Source organism: Rhinolophus hipposideros, assembly GCF_964194185.1.
Source record: "Rhinolophus hipposideros genome assembly, chromosome: 1".
NCBI lineage: Eukaryota > Metazoa > Chordata > Mammalia > Chiroptera > Rhinolophidae > Rhinolophus > Rhinolophus hipposideros.
This window is the reverse complement of record NC_138047.1, coordinates 46,448,204-46,469,090: the sequence shown is the minus strand read 5'-3', so window position 1 is coordinate 46,469,090 and position 20,887 is coordinate 46,448,204.

Below are 20,887 nucleotides of genomic sequence, written 5' to 3'. Positions count from 1 at the left end.
AAGTATTGTTATTATATTCAAGTTATATGTTCTTGGCAAGAATATTACAGAAGAATGTTCTGCTTTTCTCATTTTGTATCGTGAGGCAGTACCCATTTTGGATCTGTCTTACTACTTGTGATATTAACTTGCTCACTTGAATAAGTTGCTACTTTCAGAAGTACTCTGAGGTCTTTTCAGAAGAATACCTGATTCCAGGACTGATGAAAGGATACTTTTTTGTTGTTGTTTATTCCAGACAGCTAGAAAATACTGAAATAATAATGGTTGCATGTCAAAAAGACAAAGAAGAGACTCCCGTTGGCCCAAACAGGGACAACATGGACATCAACATAGATAATAATAGCAACAGATTGTAACCAAATGCATAGAATAGCAATTTATTTATCCTTCCTGATATAAATAAACTAAATGAATACTAGAGTCAAGGGAAGACTAGAGTCAAGGGAAACTATTTTCTTAGGAATAATACCAGCTAGTGATCTTGCAGCAATGAAGAAATTAGAAAATTATTTTGCCACCATCATACTTATATTTAAAGAAACAAGGCAAGAAACATCAATAATTACTAACAGTAGTATACAATATTTAGATGAAGAATTATAGTCATATAGTCTCAAAGCATTATCCTTTAAAATATTATTAATAACAGAGGAAAAAAGAATAACTCTACAGAGAAGAAACAGAACTTATTCAAGGGGGTCTAAGTTAATATTATAAGTATTGGGAGAAATCAGGACTGGGCACTACTTCATGGAATGCAGTGAGAAGAGCAGAATATTATTCTGTTCTGCCAAGACTACATAACCTGAAATCATATGAAAATGTCAGATACACCCAAATGAAGGGATAAAGTAGAAAATACCTGACCTGTAATCACTAAAAGTGTTAAGGACACACAAGTCAAAGAAAGACTAAGGGAATGTTTCAAATTGAAGGAGACTAAGCAGGTCACTGCCAAATGAAATAAGTGATCCTAGATTAGATACTTCTGCTATAAAGGGCATTATTGAGATCATTGTATTTAATGGGGATTGAGGATTACATGGTATTAATGTATTATTGTTAAACTTCTGGTTTTTATGGTAACACTTTTGTAATATGGGAACATGTCCTTGTTTGTAGGCAATGCATACTATAATATTTAGGGATGATGCTACATCAGCTCAACAAAAATCTTTCAAAAAGAAGTTTATTGCATAATTCAAGCAATGTTTTGGTATGTTTGATTTTTTTCAACTTGATAAAAAATTTACTAGCATCTGCAGCAGAGAATAGCATTTAGTACATACATACACCTTTTAATACATATTCTGTTTCATTCAGATATTTATATATGAAACAGATTTTTCTTTTAATGCTTATAGGACATGTTTTTAGAGTGATGTTGACTTTAGGCATTCTTATTTAAATATTTCATTACACACTTTATTAGTCATATCAAAATATCACCCAACCATATTAAATTCAATTTAAATCTAACTACAGAGGGTGCCAGAAAAAAATGTATACACATTTTAAGAAAGGAAAAAACTGTACTAAAGTTGTAATACTCAACATATACCAATAACAAAAGATGAATACAAGTCATATGTGTACATTTTTTAGCACCCCCGTATATCATAATAAGTTGAGTTGTATTGGATTGCAGACTAACTATTATGTATACTATGTAAAATAGGTTAATTGTTTATTATTTTACAACAATATTAAATGGTATTTTGGAAGATTCAGATATGATTATAATCCATTGAAAACACCAAGTTCTTAGGCATTGTGCATTGGCTAATTTAGAATATTTTATTATGTGAGCAAACACAATGTAGCTAATGAAGCAAATGGTAAAGACATACCTTATTAAAAGGGTTACTCTATACCAGATTGCTAGTTGTGTATTAAACTAAATAATGTAGAATATTTTCAAAATATATTATTAAGTTTAGCACTTACCGTTTTGCATAACGGTTTCCAAAACTTGAAATATACTGGGTACTTAGCAAATTAATTATTATCTTATCATTTTTATTATTTTGAAATTGTGTAGTTAAGGCTGAGCCAATTTGCTTTACTAGACCATTTTTAATATTTTTAACATAACAATAATATGTATCAATGTACAATTTTGTCAGTTAGAGGAAAGTTGCTTTTAAGAAATTCTAAGGACGGTATAATTTGTCTTATATGACTGCGTTTTCCAAAACAAAACTTTAGAGCAAAGAAGCTTTTATATATCATTATTTGTGGGTTCCCATTGAGCCAAGGAAGAGTCACAAAAAGCCAGAACCTAGAGTTGATCACGCTGATTGAACAACTTTGATGCATTCCCTGGATTTTCTGAAAATCTGTTTTATCTGTGGATTTTGCAGTTGAGGCAATTTAAAAGCAATAAATGTGTTTCTTTTTATATTTGGAATCAATTTAGTATTCTATCTATAACCACCTCCTGCACTCAATTTCCTAAATAACCTCCCTATTCATTAGCAATGCTTTGCAAATGCTGAAGCCAATGAAGTGCACTCGTATAATTTGTGTTCAAATGGTAAAAATGACCTCAAAGGTACAGAGTTATTTTGTGGTTCTTCCACCTTTGAAGTCATTATTGCTTAATTTTTCACTGCTGCCTGAATGCTACAGAAACATTAGTAGTGGATTCATGGATTATTAATGTGGTGCTTAGAGGTGAAATGTAAAGACTTCATCAAACTCTCAGTATTTGCATATACATTGCAGATAATTAAGTGGCTGATAGGCAATATTCCCCTTCCCTGCTGTTGGGTATTCAAAGAAGACAGAATATTTAGTATAATGTTTCTCAGCATTAACCACACTTTAAGAACGTCCAGGTGCTCCTATTTCAGGGGGCATGGAACTTCATTTGCAATGCTGCTGCTTTGTTGCTTATATCAAGGCTATTATAAAATAGTCACATTATGTATAAGACCTAGAAGCCATTGCCATAAATGTGATATTTTGTTTTGCTCTGCTTTAGTAAGTTTAACAGTCTCTTTTGATCAATACGAGTTGATGGCATTTGTTTAAGAACTAGCTAGAGAATCCACATTGTTCTTAATATTTATTTTATGAAATAATTAGCAATTTGGTGAAAATAAAATGCAATAAGCACGTGGGAACACTATTTTGTTCTAAAACTGGCATGTGTCTTTTCTTAATTAGATACAGTTTGCTCTAGGTCAATTGCTTTAATCTTTGAAAACAGTAACACCGAATATTTATTTCAATGTTTAAAAGTTTACAATATATTTTCAAATGCATTATTTTATTTGAAACTCACAACAAATCTGTAAGCTTAATAATTGATGTCTAGATTTTCAGCTATTATCATTGTTATTTAAAATCAAATGAGACAAGCAGAATTTATCTTTGTTTCTCATTTACATATTTTAAACATGTTTTATACAATTCCAACTGAAACATAAATTAAATCATGTATGAAATATGAAAGAACAGATAATAATTATTTTTCCATAGTTTATCCTTCTTTATTAACTGCATGTCTATATATAGCAAAAATACTTCTTTTTATATTAAATAAAAGGATGGTAATGGAGACTTGCTCTAGAGCTTTGTCATTTAATAACAATTCCAGTTTTTGTTTGTCTCAGTCTTCCCTGAAATGTCAGATTTTATTCTATAGATGTTTATTGAGCTGTTACTACTTTACATCAGCTGAAGGAAATAAAAACATAGTCCAAAAACATGTTATCTTTCTTTTTTATTATAAGAATTTTTTTTGAAAACACACTAATTTAAAAAGAAATGGGAAGCATAACTTTGGGATCTTACAGTATGATCTATCATTGTAAGGGTTGTGGAAATATAAAATTACATGTATTCTTCATACTTTTTAGAGGAATGGACTGTACGATATGCCATGAAACTCATTATCTCATTGAAAATTTTTGGATGGATTTGGCCAGAGTACTATATTTAAAGGTTAATAACTAGGATAGAAATAAAGCTTCATGTTGAATAACACATGAGGTACAACCTGGACAAAGATAAAATATGTATGATGTTGCATGTGACTACCTTTCTAGCAAAAGTAGAATGGAAACTATTGACATAATACTCGGTAGATTAGTTTTCAACATTTGCCTTTATAACTTTATATTTTCCTAATGATAAAGCTGAATACCTCATATTATATCTTAAATCTATACCTTACCTCAGTGAATTGAAAACAAAATACATAAAAGCAAAACCAATCAAATGTACAAACATTACTACAATAACTACCACCTATACCAACACCAACCACAAAACATAAAGAGATGCTTATTTTTGCAGATACACACATCATTGAATACAGCATTTTTTTTTAATTTATTTTCTTCCCCCCGAGTTGAATGTTTTAAATTTTGGAGGAATTTTTTTCATTGGCTTGGTAATATTCTGCCTCTCTCTAATATACTAGGACTTATTATCCCATTTTCACCAGAGCCAGTGGAGAAGCTTATTGACCAAGAATATGCCAATGAAAAGAATTCAGAGAATTCAGACTACAGTTGACTCAAGTACTGGTGACCAAAAAAAAAAAAGAGAGAGAGAGAGAGAGAGAGAAAGAGAGAAAGAGGAATTGGGAGCAAGTGGGGTCACAGAAGATAAGTCTGGGATTGTTGACAGTAGCTGTGAAGGAAAAGTACACAGGTAAATACCTGGCAGAGAAGTGATAATGGTACAGGAAGCAATTGTACTTGAAGCAAATTCAAGTTCTTGGTAAAGACAAACCAATAATACAAATGATGAGGTATACCTCCCTGTGGTTGTGAAGAGAATTTTTCTTTTGGAATTTTTTTTTTAATTGAAATTTATTGGGGTGACAAGGGTTAGTAAAATTACATAGGTTTCAAGTGTACAATTCTGTATTACATCACCTATATATCACATTGTGTGTTCACCACCACAGTCAGTTCTCCTCCCATCACCATATATTTGACCCTAATTACCCTCATCTACCACCCCAGCCCCCTTACCCTCTGAACCACTAAACTATTGTCTGTGTCTATGAGGTTTTTTTTTCTTTATTTGTTTGTCTTGTTCCTTTGTTGCTTTCAGTTTTATTCCCACACATCAGTGACATCGTATGGTTCTCTACTTTTTCTATCTGACTTATTTCGCTTAGCATAATAATCTCAAGCCATCCATTGGTAAAATTTTAGACAATAAATCTAGCAGCTTACCCTTGAGAGTAGTTAATTAGCCCTGCCTGTGATACTTTGAGCTGCCCAAAGTTCATGTATCCAAACAAAAACAAGCAGATTCAGATAATCTTTGAACTCACAATCAAATTGTAAAGCTTTTTATTGATTCATTTTCTATCCTGTGAACTTTGTTAGTTTTCTTTATACTTTATTTCACATGTAAGGTATAAATTATCTTTAACAATATACAGAAAATAGCAGCTCTATATAATCACATTACAGTAACTCTTCACTCTTAACTATTAAAATCAAACATAAGAAAAAAATAGAATTAAAACAAAAAGAGAAGACAACAGTGAGATTAGTTCAAATCATGTGAACTTTTCACAGGTTACTTTTCTGTTACTGTAATCCTCTAAGCTTGAATTTTGTTTTTGTTTTTTTAAGATAACCAAGGAATTAATTTAAGCTTAAAGTGAAATATTTGTACATCTGGTTGCATAAACAGGAATGATTGTTTTTGTTTGTTTTGTGAACTTAAAAAAGGGAGAATTCTTTCAAGCACTTTTTTCCTTTCTCATTCTCATTTTAACACTTTCCATCAGGTCAAAAGATCATGATTCCCTTTTCATCTTGTGATTTTGAATATTTTCAAAATTGCTAAAACCAACAAGGAAATAGCGATCATTTCACATTGCCCACACCTTGGATGACACATGTCCTGTAGCCACTAAATATCAATTTAGAAAGAAATTGCAGTGACAAAGACAACTGTGACAGTTAGTCTGTGAAAGCCACTGGGTACTGTCTTTAAAGTACTATAAATAGTTTTTAGGTACCTTTGCTACTGCTACAAAATCTACCATGAGGTATATAAGCAGAAAAATATATATATTCTTACAAAAATATGAAGGATTATGAGTGGAAAATCTGTTAATAGTAAGTTGAAGCTGGTTGTGCTAGGTACTTACACATTAAACATACTCTTCTATATATAGGACACACACTAATTTTTACCTGACATCTATCCACTCATCTACCTATCTACCTACCTTTAGCAGTGCTTCCAGATTACTGCTTGAAACAGTGACATCTTATGATGACATTCTCTTAAATCTATTAGACCAATTCATATTAATATTCTATTAAAGGTGTCATCCTCTCCGAATGCTGGAAACTCTCCTATCTCCTCATATGAGAAGAAGATGAAATACTGTGTCATGAATTCTTAAATTTGCAAGGAATAGTTTCAGAAAGAAAAAGGAACTAATAAAGACCTTCTAGGATGTGAGTTAAAAATTGTTAAATCTTTATTATCTCCAAATTCTATCCCTGTTCATTTACAACAGTGCACCATTTTTGTGCTACTCTCATTTAATCATCTGCAATAGAACATTCAGGAGTCATTGGAATCTTTACACCCATCCCTCCACCTCCTAAAGAGAAATTCTTCAGTACAGCCCATAAACTTACTCATGTCTTTATGCTCTACCTATCATACTAAAAACCAGACAACAGGCTAACGTGAACTTCTTCACTACTTCTCAGTATTCAGTTAAGTCTAATTCAAATAAGTGTATAATATCACTGCTTGTCTAAAATCTTTAATAAAAAAAAAAAGAATTTTGCCAGAAATAATTTCAAGAAACAGAAGCTTAAGAATTGGCTCTCTGAATTTGTTCTGGGTTAGACTTAAATCTTAATGGTCCCGTGGCAAGTACCTTCTTGTCCTCAATACTTCAGCCAAAATCACAAACTATAGACTTAAAATATGTCTTACTCAATGTCGTGAGATTCCACAGAGCATTGGTTCTGAACAAATAACTCATTGTACAACAAATGAAGTGTAGCTAATGGCCAATGCTCATAGAACTGACTAGTTGTAACAAGTTCCCCATCACCCTGAATCAGCCCACCTGATAGAACTATAGAATGACTTTTAAAAAATCAGTTTATAATGGCAACTAAATTACTTTAAAATCATCAAAAAAATTAGCATCCAAGTCTCATCACTGACATGAGGGTTATAATAATTATATGGAAACACAAATGAGCAAACTAGCTGAAATGATTGTGATATGAGAAGAAAACAAAGTGAAGGATTAATATAACAACTTATCAAGACTTCTCTTACAGCTACAACATTTAAGTCAGTAAGCTATTGGTTTATCTATCAGAATGGAAGCAAAAATCAGACTCACACATACGTGTAATTCTGATTTATGGCAAAGAGAACTCTTCATTATAATGAGGAATATTACTCGGTCAACTGGATGCATTTATTAAAGAATTAAACTTAGTTATACCTTGTGTCATAAATAAATTAATCCAGGTGATTGAGGGTCTAAATATGAAATTAAATCAACAAATGTTCTAGAGTTCAATATTTAGCTCTGCTGTGCAAAAAGTTTGAAGTTGTCACTTTCATTCTTATTTAAAGAAAGACATTTTGATGACACTCAGGACATCAAGGGTAATACAATGACAGCTCTGATGGCTAGTCCAGAAAAAGAGTTCTAAAATTGCTTTGAAGGGTGGACTAGGCACTGGCATTAGTGCATAGCTTCCCAAGGGGAGAACTTCGAAGGTGGCAATAGTGATATTCAGCAATGAGGTATGTGGCACCTTTTCTAGGATGAGTTTGCAAACTTAACTGTCCAATTCATAATACAAATATTCTGATAACTGAGGGACAATTTTCAAAAGTGTAACATATGCATAATTGAAATATCAGAAGGAGAAGAAATGGAGAACAAAAATATTTGAAATAATGGCTTAGCAATATCCAAAATTAATGACAGCTACCAAACCACAGATCTGGATAGCTCAGAGAATACCAAGAAACATCAATATCAGAAAATGTGCACCTAATCATATCATATACAAGCTGCAGAAAACTAAAGACAAAGATAACATCTTGAAAAAAGCTAGGTAGGCTGGGAGAGGAACAATATTATAAATCACAGTAGATTTATCTTCAGAAATCATGTAAGTAACATGAGAGTGAAGTAAACTATTTAAAATGTAAAGGAAATTATAATTACAAGTCTAAAATTCCATACCTAGAGAAATTATTCTTCAAAAGTGAAGGGAAAAAAAGACTTTTTCAAACAAATACTGACTGAATTGATTACCAGCAGACCTACACTGACAGAAATATTATAAGAAACTCTTTAGGGGCGGCCAGATGGCTCAGTTGATTAGAGCATGAGCTCTCATCAACAAGGTTGCCTGTTCAATTCCCACATGGGATGGTGGGCTGTGACCTCTGCAACTAAAGATTGAAAACAGCGACTAGACTTGGAGCTGAGCTGCACCCTCCACAACTAGATGGGAAGACAACTAATTCGAACTAATGGACCCTGGAGAAACACACTGTTCCCCAGTATTCCAAAATAAAATTTATTTAAAAAATAAAAGTACAAAATAACAATACTGTTATGTTTAAAAAAAAAAAAAAACTCTTCAGAACAAAAAAGGTGACATAAGTCATAAACACTACTTTTTGAAAGAAAAGAACATGATAAGAGTATAACTGAAGGTGAAGTAAAATCTTTTATGTTTCTTCTCAATTAATCCCAAAGACAGCTTTAAAAAAAAAAAAGTAATTATAGAAACTGTGTGGGGTGATTACAGCATGTGGATGAGTGCAATTAATGCAAAAATAATATAATGGCCAGGAGAGATAAATTAGGGTCCTCAGGTATAAGGTATCTTCACTGCATTAGAAATGCCATAGAGTTATTTACAGATAGATTTGGATTAGTTATAAATGTGTATGATAAATTCTAATTTAATAAAAAAAAAAAACAGACAAAAAGGAGGAGAATCAAGATGGTGGAGTAGATAAACACTGTGCCTGCTTCCTTCTGTGAACAAATTGAAATCCTAAGTAAATTACAGAATAATCAACCTGGAGAACCATCTGAAGTCTGCGTGAACAGAAGTTTCATAACTAAGTATATAAAGAAGAGGCAACATCAAGACTGGTAGGTGGGGCAGAGTCATGGAACTGTCTGACTCCAAAACTCTGTGTGGCTGTGAGAAACGGTAGGGATATCTCTGCCATGGAGGTTTCCCTCTGAAGAGCGAGGGACTTCAGCCCCACACTGGTGTCCACAGTACTGGTGCTGAGAGGAGAAGTTCCCATAACATCTGGCTGTGAAAAATAGTGGGGATTCTGACCAACCGGGTGGGATGGAAGGTGACAGGAAACACAGGCATCTTCTTAAAGGGCCTGCACACAGACTCTCTCACTCCCAGGCATTCACCTTGGGCTACAGTGGAGGGACAGTAAATCCAGGGGTGTTGGAGACATACAGGGGGCAGGCTGAATTGTGTTGTTTTGTGTTGAGGGTTGTAGGACAATCACCGTTTCTCTGTGAGGAGAACCACCTCCTGTACAACCAGCAGATGGGTACCATCTTCCTATGTTGAGCCCACCCACAACACAGCTAAATGTGAATCTGAATGGTCTGGTGAGCTCAGCATCTCCTCCCTGCTGATTCACTGGGACCACACCCTACTCTACTTCCCTAATGCCAGAGGAACTTTCACCAAGAGCAGCGAGCCCCACCTGCATTACACTCTTTCTTGGAAAACTATCAGAGCCTAACAGATCTCAGGCCTCGATGGGCTCTGAGATTTTTGCTGAGTCACTTCATGCCAGCACTGGCACCAAAACAGAATTTACATTAACCTGGTAACTGCAACTCTTCCCACTCTAGTGACTCCCTGAGATTCTGCCTCATGCAACTTATGTACTGCATAAGGCTTTACCAGCGGCTGCATCTTAAGGGAGTCTTGCAGGTGGTAGCTGGCCTCAGAGTGTTCTGGCATTTTGTGGAGCTACCCTAGGCCTGGTACTGGTGGCAAATATACTCAGTTTGCAGTGTGACCTCTCCCACGTGCCTTCAGGGTTAGTAGAGGCAGTGAACAACCACAGATCACTTTGTAGCACTTACCAGGTAGTCCCAGTAGGTCACAGGCACTGGCTGACCTGGGTCTACATCAGAGCCCTTCTCAAGAGGCCACAGAACCAACATACTTGGAGGTGGGCTTCACACCACAGCAGAGCACCGCCCAATTAGCCTCACAAGTGGCACACACAAACTGCAGTCCCAGCAAGCACCAGAGACCACAAGGGTGAATCCCTCTCAGTTGAGTAAGCCCCCACACAGCAGCCTATAAGCTGTGGACATGGTCAAACCCCACAGCCAATCAGCCTGAGGGTCAATACTACCAATTGACATGTGAATAGCAACCAAGGCTCAGCTATAACAGAAGCACACCCGTAACCCATACAGGGGACACACCTGGAGCTGGTGACAAGGGAGACTGTGCCACTGGGCCTTACATATGAGCACCGACCGTGACTGGGAGACATAGCAGATGTATCTAATACATAGAAACAAATGGAAAGGCAGCCAAAATGAGGGGATGGGGGGGGGGGAAGAAATGCATCTCAAATGAAAGAACAGGAGAAAAAAATCCAGGAATAGAAATAAGCGAAATAGAGGCAAACAATCTACTAGATACAAAGCTCAAATCAATGGTTATAAGGGTGCTCAAGAAACTTAGGTGAGAACTTCAACAAAGAGATAATACACATAAGAAAAGACATAGAAACCATTAAAAAGAGTGACTCAGAAGTGAAAAATGTAATAACTAAAATGAGGAATGTACTAGAAGGAATCACCAGCAGATGAGATGGAACAGAAGATCGAATCAGCAATTTGAAAGACAAGATAGCAGAAAACAGCCAATCCGAACAGCAAAAAGAAAAAAAAAATGAGGAGAGTTTAACGGGCCTCTGGGATATCCTGTGGAAAACATCATCATAGGGGTACCAGAAGGAGAGAGAAATCGAGGGATTGAGGACCTATATGAAGAAATAATGACTGAAAACTTTCCTAACCTGGTGAAGGAAATAGATATACATCTCCAGGAAGCGCAGAGTCCAAAAGAAGATGAACCCAAACAGGCCAAGACACATTATAACTAGAACGGCAAAGGTTAAAGACAAAGAGACAATCCTAAAAGCAGCAAGAGAAAGGCAACTAGTAACTTATAAGAGAGCTCCCATAATATTGTCAGTTGATTTCTCAACAGAAACTTTGCAGGCCAGAAGGGATTGGCACAAAATATTCATCATTATGTAAAGCAAGGATCTACAACCAAGATTACTCTACCCAGCAAAGCTATCATTTAGAATGAGAAGACAGATCAAAGAGCCTCCCAGACAAGAAAGGCTAAAACAGTTCATCACCACCAAATCAGTATTACAAGGAATGTTAGAGGGACTTCTTTATGATGGAAAAAAAAAAAATCAAAATTATGAATAATAAAATGTCTGTAGCTCCATATATATCAACAATTACTTTAGTGTAAATGGATTAAATGTTGCAATCAAAAGACATAGGAGGGCAGAAGGTATAATAAAACAAGACCCTCACATATGCTGCTTACAAGAGATTCACTTCAGATTGAAAGACACACACAGACAGAAAGTAAAGGGATGGAAAAGGGTATTTAATGAAAATGGAAATGAAAAAAAAACACAAAAAAACAGAAGCAAAAAATCGGGGTAGCAGTACGTATACCAGACAAAATTACATTTAAAAAAGGCTATACCAAGAGACAAAGAAGGACCTGGTAGTCCCACTTCAGGGTATTTATTTAAAGAAACCCAAATGCTATTTTGAGGGGATGTGTGCATCCGTATGTTCATTGCAGCGTTGTTTAGAATGGCCAAGATGTGGAGGCAACCTGGGTGTCTGTCAATAGATGGATATATAAAGAGGAGTTAGTATATACATACAGTGGAATATTGCTCAGCTAGGGAAAGGAATGGATTCTTGCCATCTGCAGCGGCATGAATCGAGCTAGGGGGTATTGTTCTGAACGGAGTGTAAGACAGAGGAGGACTGCTACAATGTGATTTCATTTATATGTGGAATCTAAAGAACAAAACAGAAACAAACTCATAGATACAAAGAACAAAGTGATTGTGGCCAGATGGGAGGGAGTGGGGTTTGTGTGAAAAAGGGAAAGGGATTAAGAAGTAGAATTGGTTGTTACACAGTAATCACGGCAATGTAGGGGATAGCATGAGGAATATAGTCAATAATATTCTAATAGCTATTTATGGTGCTGTTATGTACTAGGTTTGTTGCGGTGATAGATAAGAGGGGGTTGGGATGCAGGGTGAAAACGTTGATGGGATTAAGAAGTACAAACTGATAGTTATAAAATAGTCATGGGGATGTAAAATACAGCACAAGGAATATAGTCAATAATATGGTAATAACTATGTATAGTGCCAGGTGGGTAGTAGACCAGTCAGGGGGATCATTTCTTAAATTATACAAATGTCTAACCACTATGCTCTACACCTGAAATTAATATAAAATAATATTGAATGTGAACTGCAATTGAAAATTTTTAAACAGGGAGAAAAGTTGAAAGGAATAAGAGATCCAAATTTTCAGGTATAAAACAAATAAGTCATGGGGATCTAATCTACAGCACAGGAAATATAGTCAATAATATTGTGATAGCATAGTATGGTTGCAGGTGGTTGGATTTATGGTAATCGCTTGTTTATGTATATAAATGTTGAATAACTATGGTGCATACCTGAAACTAGTATAATGTTGTATGTTAGCAATATTTTAATTAAAAAAATAAATAAAATAAAATAAGTTAAAAAAGAACAGATAAAAGGAAGGAAAAAAGAAATAAAGAAAAAGTACAACACAAAACATGATAGGTATTAATCTAATTATGTCTATAATAATTTTAAATTAATCAATAAGACAGAGATAAATAAAAATATGAATGAAATATAAATAAAACATAAGACCTATTTGTTTTCTATAAAAAACTTACTTTAAAGACTTAGAATGATTACAATAATTGGAAGGGAAAATATATACTAATAAGTAGTAATAAAAACACAGCTGGAGTACTTATGTTCATTTCAAACAAAGTAGGATTCAGAACAAGGAAAATTATCAGGGATACAGAGGGGCATTAAATAATGATAAAATGACCAAATATTCAGAAGACAAAATTATTCCAAATGTGTATAACAATGCAACAAAACTGGAAAGGCAAACAGAATTACAAGAGGAAATAAACAAATCTACTTTACAGTTGCAAACTTCAACATAGGCTTTCAGTAATTGATGGATCAAACAAACACGGTATCAGTAAGGATATAGCTTACCTGAACAGGACTCTTTATCAATTTGATCTAATTGACATTTAAAGAATACTTCTTTCAACAAAAACAAAGAAGAACACATTATCTTAAGGTCATGTGAAAAATTCTTTGCCTTAATACACAAGTTAGACTACATCGTTTACCTTAAAACATAAACCTAAAATAATAGAAATTATACAAAGTTTAGTCTCAGAACACACTGAAATTACATTAGAAATTAGTAAGAGAAAGATACTTATAGAATCCCAAATATTTGTTGATTAAACCACCTTTGAATAACACATAGATTAAAGAAACCTCAATAGAAATAAAAAAACAATATTTGAATTATATGAAAATGAAAACGCAACTTATTAAAATTTGTGGTTATAGTAAAAGCAATACTTATGGGGATATTAATAGCAGGTATCCAAATAGAAAACATCCTAAAATCAATGAAAGTGTCTTAAAAACCTACAGGAAGAAAAGCAATTTAAACTTAAAACAAAAATAAAAGAAATCATTGAAAAATAGAACATAAATAAATGAAATTGATAACAGGCAAAAATAATAGGAAAAAAAATAAGCCCCCAAACTGGGTTTTTCAAAAAAATATGTACAAAAATTAATGATAAACCTCTACACATGCTAACTAAGGGGAGAAAAAGGAGATGACACAATTTTATTGTGTCAGGTTTAAGTAGGGAAGAAAACTATATTTTTACTTTAAAAAAAATAACTATAATTATTATAGAGAGAACGGATGGAGGAGGCAAGTGTGGAGGTAGGAAGAGAGATTCCAATTATCCGTGTGATAAATAAAAGTGTTTTCCTTCAAGATCATAGATGTGATTGAAGGACTCGATAAATTTAGTACATAACTTGGGTATTATAGAACAGATCCCCTTGAAGTTTGTTTGGATGTGGATAGTGAAAAAAAAAAAAGTCAAAGAAGACTCAGGCTTTGCTGAGCTACTGGGTAGATCGAGGTCCCGTTAACTGGGGCATGGCGACCTAGGCAACACATAAAAAAATTATTTTGAATATATTCTGCTTGAGATTCTTTCTGGACATCCAGGTGGAATTACCAATTGGTCAGAAGGTTATGAGTTATGAGCTTAGCAGTTAAGTGAGGCTGGAGGTATGAATTTAATATAGAGATGGCATTTTAATTCATAGTATAAGATGTAGTGAGAGAGATACAAAGACAAAGAGATTAAGAAACAAAAAAGGTTTTCAAGACCAAGAGTTCAGTGTTCCAAAATATGTGGCATTCTCGGAGGAGCATGAGTCAGCAAATAGTCTTACTTCTGAAAACATTAAACTCTAGCAATAATGAATTCTTTAGACACTCAGAATATACCCTGTAGTTTCATAATTTTATAAATTTACCTTAGAACTCCTCCTGCCTAAAATGACGTTTCCCACTCCTTGACCCAGTTAAAACACATTGATTATTCAATGCTCATATAGGGTAATTCCTTTATAATTATTTTTTCCTGAATCCTCCCTTTCCTCATAAATAATATTTGATTACACATTTTTCTTTCATTATAGTTTCAAAGTTTTATCAAATTTATTTTCATTTGTTACAGAAAACCCCTTGAAAACTTCATTGTATTCTTCTCCTATTACCAGGTACATATCACAATCACTGTTATGTAAAACACACTTTATAAATAATGTTGATTGAATTAATTATTATCCCCCTAATTCCCTCCAGGGAGGAACATACACATTGATAATAAAGTCTTATCTCTACCTAAGACAGAAGTAAATGGATGTAGAATATTTTAACATGTATTTTTATACAATGACTATTTTTTTCAATGAAACAAAGCATATGGGCTATTTTTTAATATAGTTTCTGTAAGTTAAATTAGACGTGCCTTGAAATCATTTGCTTGTTGCTATAATTTGTCTTATTGAATAAACCATCACTGTTCTTAAAAGAGAAAGCACATTCTTTGATCAACACATTAGTTTGACATACTTCTTTAGAGTTATGTTAATTTTTGTTACCATGACACATTATCTGTAGTTCATTTTTTTTTTTTTGTCTTGGAAGGGATTGTTGCATGTTTGTCATCATCTCAAGTGTGAAAGGAGGCACAATATTGGCAAAGAGGAACAGGAGAAAAATTCAAATGTATGTATTGATCTAATTGCAAAATATATGATGCCTCAGTTTGCTATCAAGAAAGAGGTTTATTCTTCATTCTGATCAAGTCAAGTAACTCTTTCCAGAAATACAGGTCTTTTCATCACAGGATGAAGTCTCTACTGAAGCTATTCATAAGACCTGAGAAAGGTTATTGATCTAAAATTCAGTAATACACTCTTTTGTAACCCACAGGTTATAGCTTTTGGACTGAATGATTTCTCAGTTGTACTCTTTTTTGGGATCATTTACTGAGTTCAAATTTTTCAGTGAATCTGTGTGCATGTACATCACAGAGAAAACAAAATTTGTTTCACCACAGAGAACTAAGGACAGTGCAATTTTGACATGTTGCTTTTAAATCTCTTCAATTTAAGAAGTTAATTAAACCCCTTAGGGAATTAATGTATAATCATTCAGTACACTCACTAAGGCACAAAAGCAAAAAGTTTCTTTCGATAAAGAAGAAAAATGAAATAAATGACAAGTTCAAGAATTCCAACTAGTAGGAGTGTGAATGATTGTGAATATAAAAGAAGCAAGTTCAAAAGAAACTAAAATTTTGAAAATTAAATCTACACATGACTTAGACTTAGGTGATTTCAAACATTGTTTTAGAAAATTATGTATATAAAGGTATTAGTGAAAGTTTTCTATAACATTTCTGGAAAAGTTCTCCCAACAGTATTTAAGTTTAAGTGTAATTTTAGACATATTATGATTTTTGTGGTATATAAACTGTTTGAAGGGACAACACCTAAATATATATTATACATTAAACCGTTGAAAGTATAAATTAGAGCTTCCTCTCTTCAAACATAAATTTTCCAATAATGCCCTCATATCCCGACAGCATCCAGCATATATAGAAAGAGTATTAATTGATAGAATTTTTTCTAGGTATTACGAGTTTTTTAAAAGAATCAGTTAATAAATGTAATCCTTAGGACTTATAAAAACACAATTGTTAAAATTTTTGAAGCAGAGTGTTTGTATGATGTCTACATAGACTTTAAAGCTAATGAGTTACTATGTAACTATGGGAAAGGTCGTTATTTATTTTATTAACAAAGAATCTTCTTTTAGGACAGCTTTTGTACACAAAGCCTTCCTGTCTGTTAGTGATCCACCCATACTCAATACCTGGATGTTTTTTTTCATTCTAGAGCTTTGTGGACAAATTTAGTAGAGCAGGAAAACATGTTTACCTAAAACTATGCAACATTGTTAGATTGAAAATGTTTTATGCAAAAATAATCAACTTTTCAGTGAGATTATTTACAAAGAAAAGCGCTAATTTCACTGCTTAAAATGGGCGATAATATATTCAAAATAAAAGTACACATCAGTAGTATATGAAAATCTTTGACAACTCAGGTTGTTTTCCTTGGAGAATAATTTTGAAAAATTAAGATTCAGACAAAAGGGGAGATTGTTAACAACCTGTCGGCCCAAATCAGAGAATGGTGGAATTCTCTGGAAGATGTCATATCACTTAATGTAATAATAAAATTTAGATTTTAGTTAGTCACTTTAATAATAATTCTGTCAAATTATCAGTGAAGTTCTTCAAATCAAAAACGGAATATGAAGACTATTCTAAACAGCATTAAAATCCTTTAAAATAAAAAAGAAACTTAAATATGAAGAAAAACATCAGCTACAATAATTTCTACTTGAAGACAACCACTTTTCAAAATATTACCATTTCTTAGGCTTGATGTCTTTTTTTCTTATAAATTTATTCTCAAGGAGAGAAATAATTCTGTGATCATGTGCATTCAAATAAACACCCATTCAAATTAATCACTAATATTCTCAGTTAAAATACAGAAGATCAAAACCCAGTTTTCCTGGGTGATTATTTTAAGTACAAGTCATTATCAAAAAACATGACTGTATGCAAACAAAGGCGGTTTTAGAATTAAATATCCTGGGCACATGTCCAAGTGCTTTTGAGGTATCAATTCACTGAATCATGAGATTGTATCTTATTAGCTTAATTTTATGAATGAAGAAATTGATACCCATAATTTCCTGAACTAATCTAGAAAGTAAACTAGATTCAAACCCAATCAATCTTTCCACAGCATTCAAACACTTAACTACTAGAAAATACCATATACATATATAAAAGATCATTGGTTGTACATGTGTAGAGATTGTTTGTATCTAGATTTCAGGTAGATGGAAATACCTGAACAGGGAACTTTAATTTTTATTTTTAAGAAGTAGGAAATTATTTCACTTTTAAATCTGAAGACTACCATACTAATATATACAAATAGTACTTAAGGAATTCCAATTGGACAAGATTGTAGTGGGGAAGAAGACATAAGTAAAAACAATTTTAAAAGGTGCTGCAGAGTTAAGATATGAGTTGAGAGCTAATCGGCAAGGCTGCAAGAGGAATAAGTTTTTGTGTATTTATAGTGCTTATATAGCTTTTTCCCTACTACCACAAAGCCTCAATAGGGGGAGGGCCTTTGTAGTAGTGGGGGTATATGAGAACTGTTTTCCAGTCATTTTTTCTTGAACCTTAAACTGTTCTTTAAAAACATCTACCAATAATTTTTTAAAAGAAATAGCCGCAAGTGTTGACATGCTCTTATGATGAATATAGTACTTTGACAAATGATTCTTTAGTTACTTCTGGGCACTTTCCTTAATTTGGAGCCCATATTATTATTGCCTTATTGCAATTATATATTATTTAAATTCATCCTATTTTAAATACGTAATTAAATCTTATTTGCAATTCAACTTATTTCTTATTAAATTATTAAAATGAATATAACTAAAATGTGATTTTATTTCTCCTAGAGCATCCAGTGTTATCACACTGTATTCAACTTTAGGTGAGGTTAAGCTTTTTAAAGCATTCTCAGAAATATTTCTATATGTATTTATATTTATGTATCTATTATATATATATTTATATCTAAATACATATGTGCATATGTATAATAACAAAATGAAATACATCCTCTAATAAAGACTGCAGGGGGAATGGAAGAAGATTCACATCATAAACAACATAGAAGCTTAATACAATCTCTTGTTGAAAGGTTATATTTCCAACAATGTTTCTTTCTTTTTCTCTCCTGATTCTCTTAAAAAAAAATACAGACTATTTTTTATTAACCAGACCATTTAAATTCAACCCACCCTTTCTTTAAAGCAAAGCCTTACATTTGGCTAACCATACCAGGTGAATACCAGTTTAATGGTACTGAAGTATGCCTTGTACTCAAACTTTTTTTCACTCTCCCCACAATCAGCCCCAAAATTCTCTAGTAGGTTAGGACTTAAAAGGAATCGAATGCAATGATATTTCTACTTGCTCTATGAATGCTACATGCTATGTAAATTCAACATGTACTTACTGAACGTTTACCATGTGATTCAAACAATTCTAGATATCGAATAAAGGGTGGTAAAAATTACAAAACATTAATTAAGGTCTAGAAGAATAAAAGACAAGTACCAAGTGGAAATATATTTGTGTCATAAAATTAGATTGATATTAATAATTCACAAAACATTACTTTCTGAGAAACCAAAGAAAAATGATCCATGATAAATTATATTTTATATTAACTTGTACAAGGAAATATTTAAATCTGACCCTTTATAGAAGAGAAAAGATTGTCTTTGTAAAAAGGAAATCTTAATGAATTAGGTGAAAGAAACATATTTCATGATATGTCAAAGTGAACTTCTTCCGTTATTGGTAAATGTATTATAATAAGTAGAAAGGCACTAAACTTCTACTACAAGGGCAGAGACAAATAAATTATTTAAGAAAGGTATCTGGGAATGGTGCAGTAAGGTTTCTGTTCTCTTACAATGGAAACAAATTCTAATTAACAGAGAAACATTTTGATGAAGCTGTTTTTCTTTTTCTTTTTGAAAACAATTCAACAATGTAGGATGCTGTCAGAGTAAGAGGTTAAGAAAAACCTGTGTGAAACAGAGAACTTGACATTTAGACACAACCTTCAATTTTATAAAGACTTCTTTTCCTTAAGGAACTCAATTAAAGTAATTTGTTGGTTATTGGATAAATGGATCCTAAACGAGATAATGTATTAATCCTTCTAGATTTTCTCTGTTACTGGAGTGTTTCTAATGGTCACTTGAATAATTCATGTCATGCGGTATATTTTCTCTATTTCCATTCCTATTCCGTATCTTATTTTATTCTATTAATATTTAAATGTAGAAGCAGATTTATTTGAGATCAATGACTAATTTACATTTTATAAATTACAAATATTTCATTTAACAAAGGTAAAAATACAGAATTAGTTGCAGAAGTCTACAAATGTGAGGATTATTCTGAGATGAATAAATTTTTTAAACATCTAAATGCCATCTGTCAAGAAATATAGTTCCCTATTAATGCTTCATGTTCACCATTGCAACTTATACAATAAAATTACCAAAGGGAAGAACGGATATCATGTAAAAAGGAACGAAGCAGAAATAGTTCCTATTAGATGCTCTGAAAATTAAAAACAATAACAAAAACTTAGGTTTACACATTCAAACCTATTAAATGAAAATACAAATTAAAGAATTTGCAAGAAATATTTAGCTGTTTACTAAGACTCTGTGCTCAATATTTCTGGCATAGCCAGACAAATTGTGTATCATCTCTTAAAGTTAGGGTAAAAGGAAAACTCAAAAAAGGTTCTGAGTAAAGAAGTCTTTATTCCCATAAAATCTTGGCGCACCATCTGCAAGCTCTCCACACACTGTTTAGGGATCTTTCCCGAGGCTTTGTCATAGAGACATGATAGATTAACTTAATCCACACCCCCACCCACTGCCCTACAGGATGAGGGGTGGGGCTGAAAATTCCAAGCTTCTATTCATGGCTTAGTCTTTTTGGTGACCAGCCCTCAATTCTAAAGGTATTCAGGTTCCCATTTATTAAAATAAACAACACTGCTAACACCCAGGAAATCCCAAGGGATTTCAGAGTTTCTTGTCAGGAACTGAGGTCAAAGACCAAAAGTTAGAGCAAAAGATGTATCGAGCACCCATATCACTCAGGAAATTACAAGGATTTGAATCAGGAACTGGGGGCAGAGACCAAGTATGTATTTCTTCTTATGTCACAGTTCACCCACTGGTCTCTGGCCACTGACTCCTTACAGCAAAATAATCATAAAAGTCAAAAGATATTGGCATATTACCAGAAACCCGATAGTTCATTAATAATGAGTCTAGCCCATCATCATGTTATATAAAAATGTCTCCCAAGGAAAAGCTACTTTGTCTTGCAGGCTTTCATTTGATCTTGTCAGGTTTGAAAAGCAGAAATGGTTTTAGCAATACATGGCTTCACCC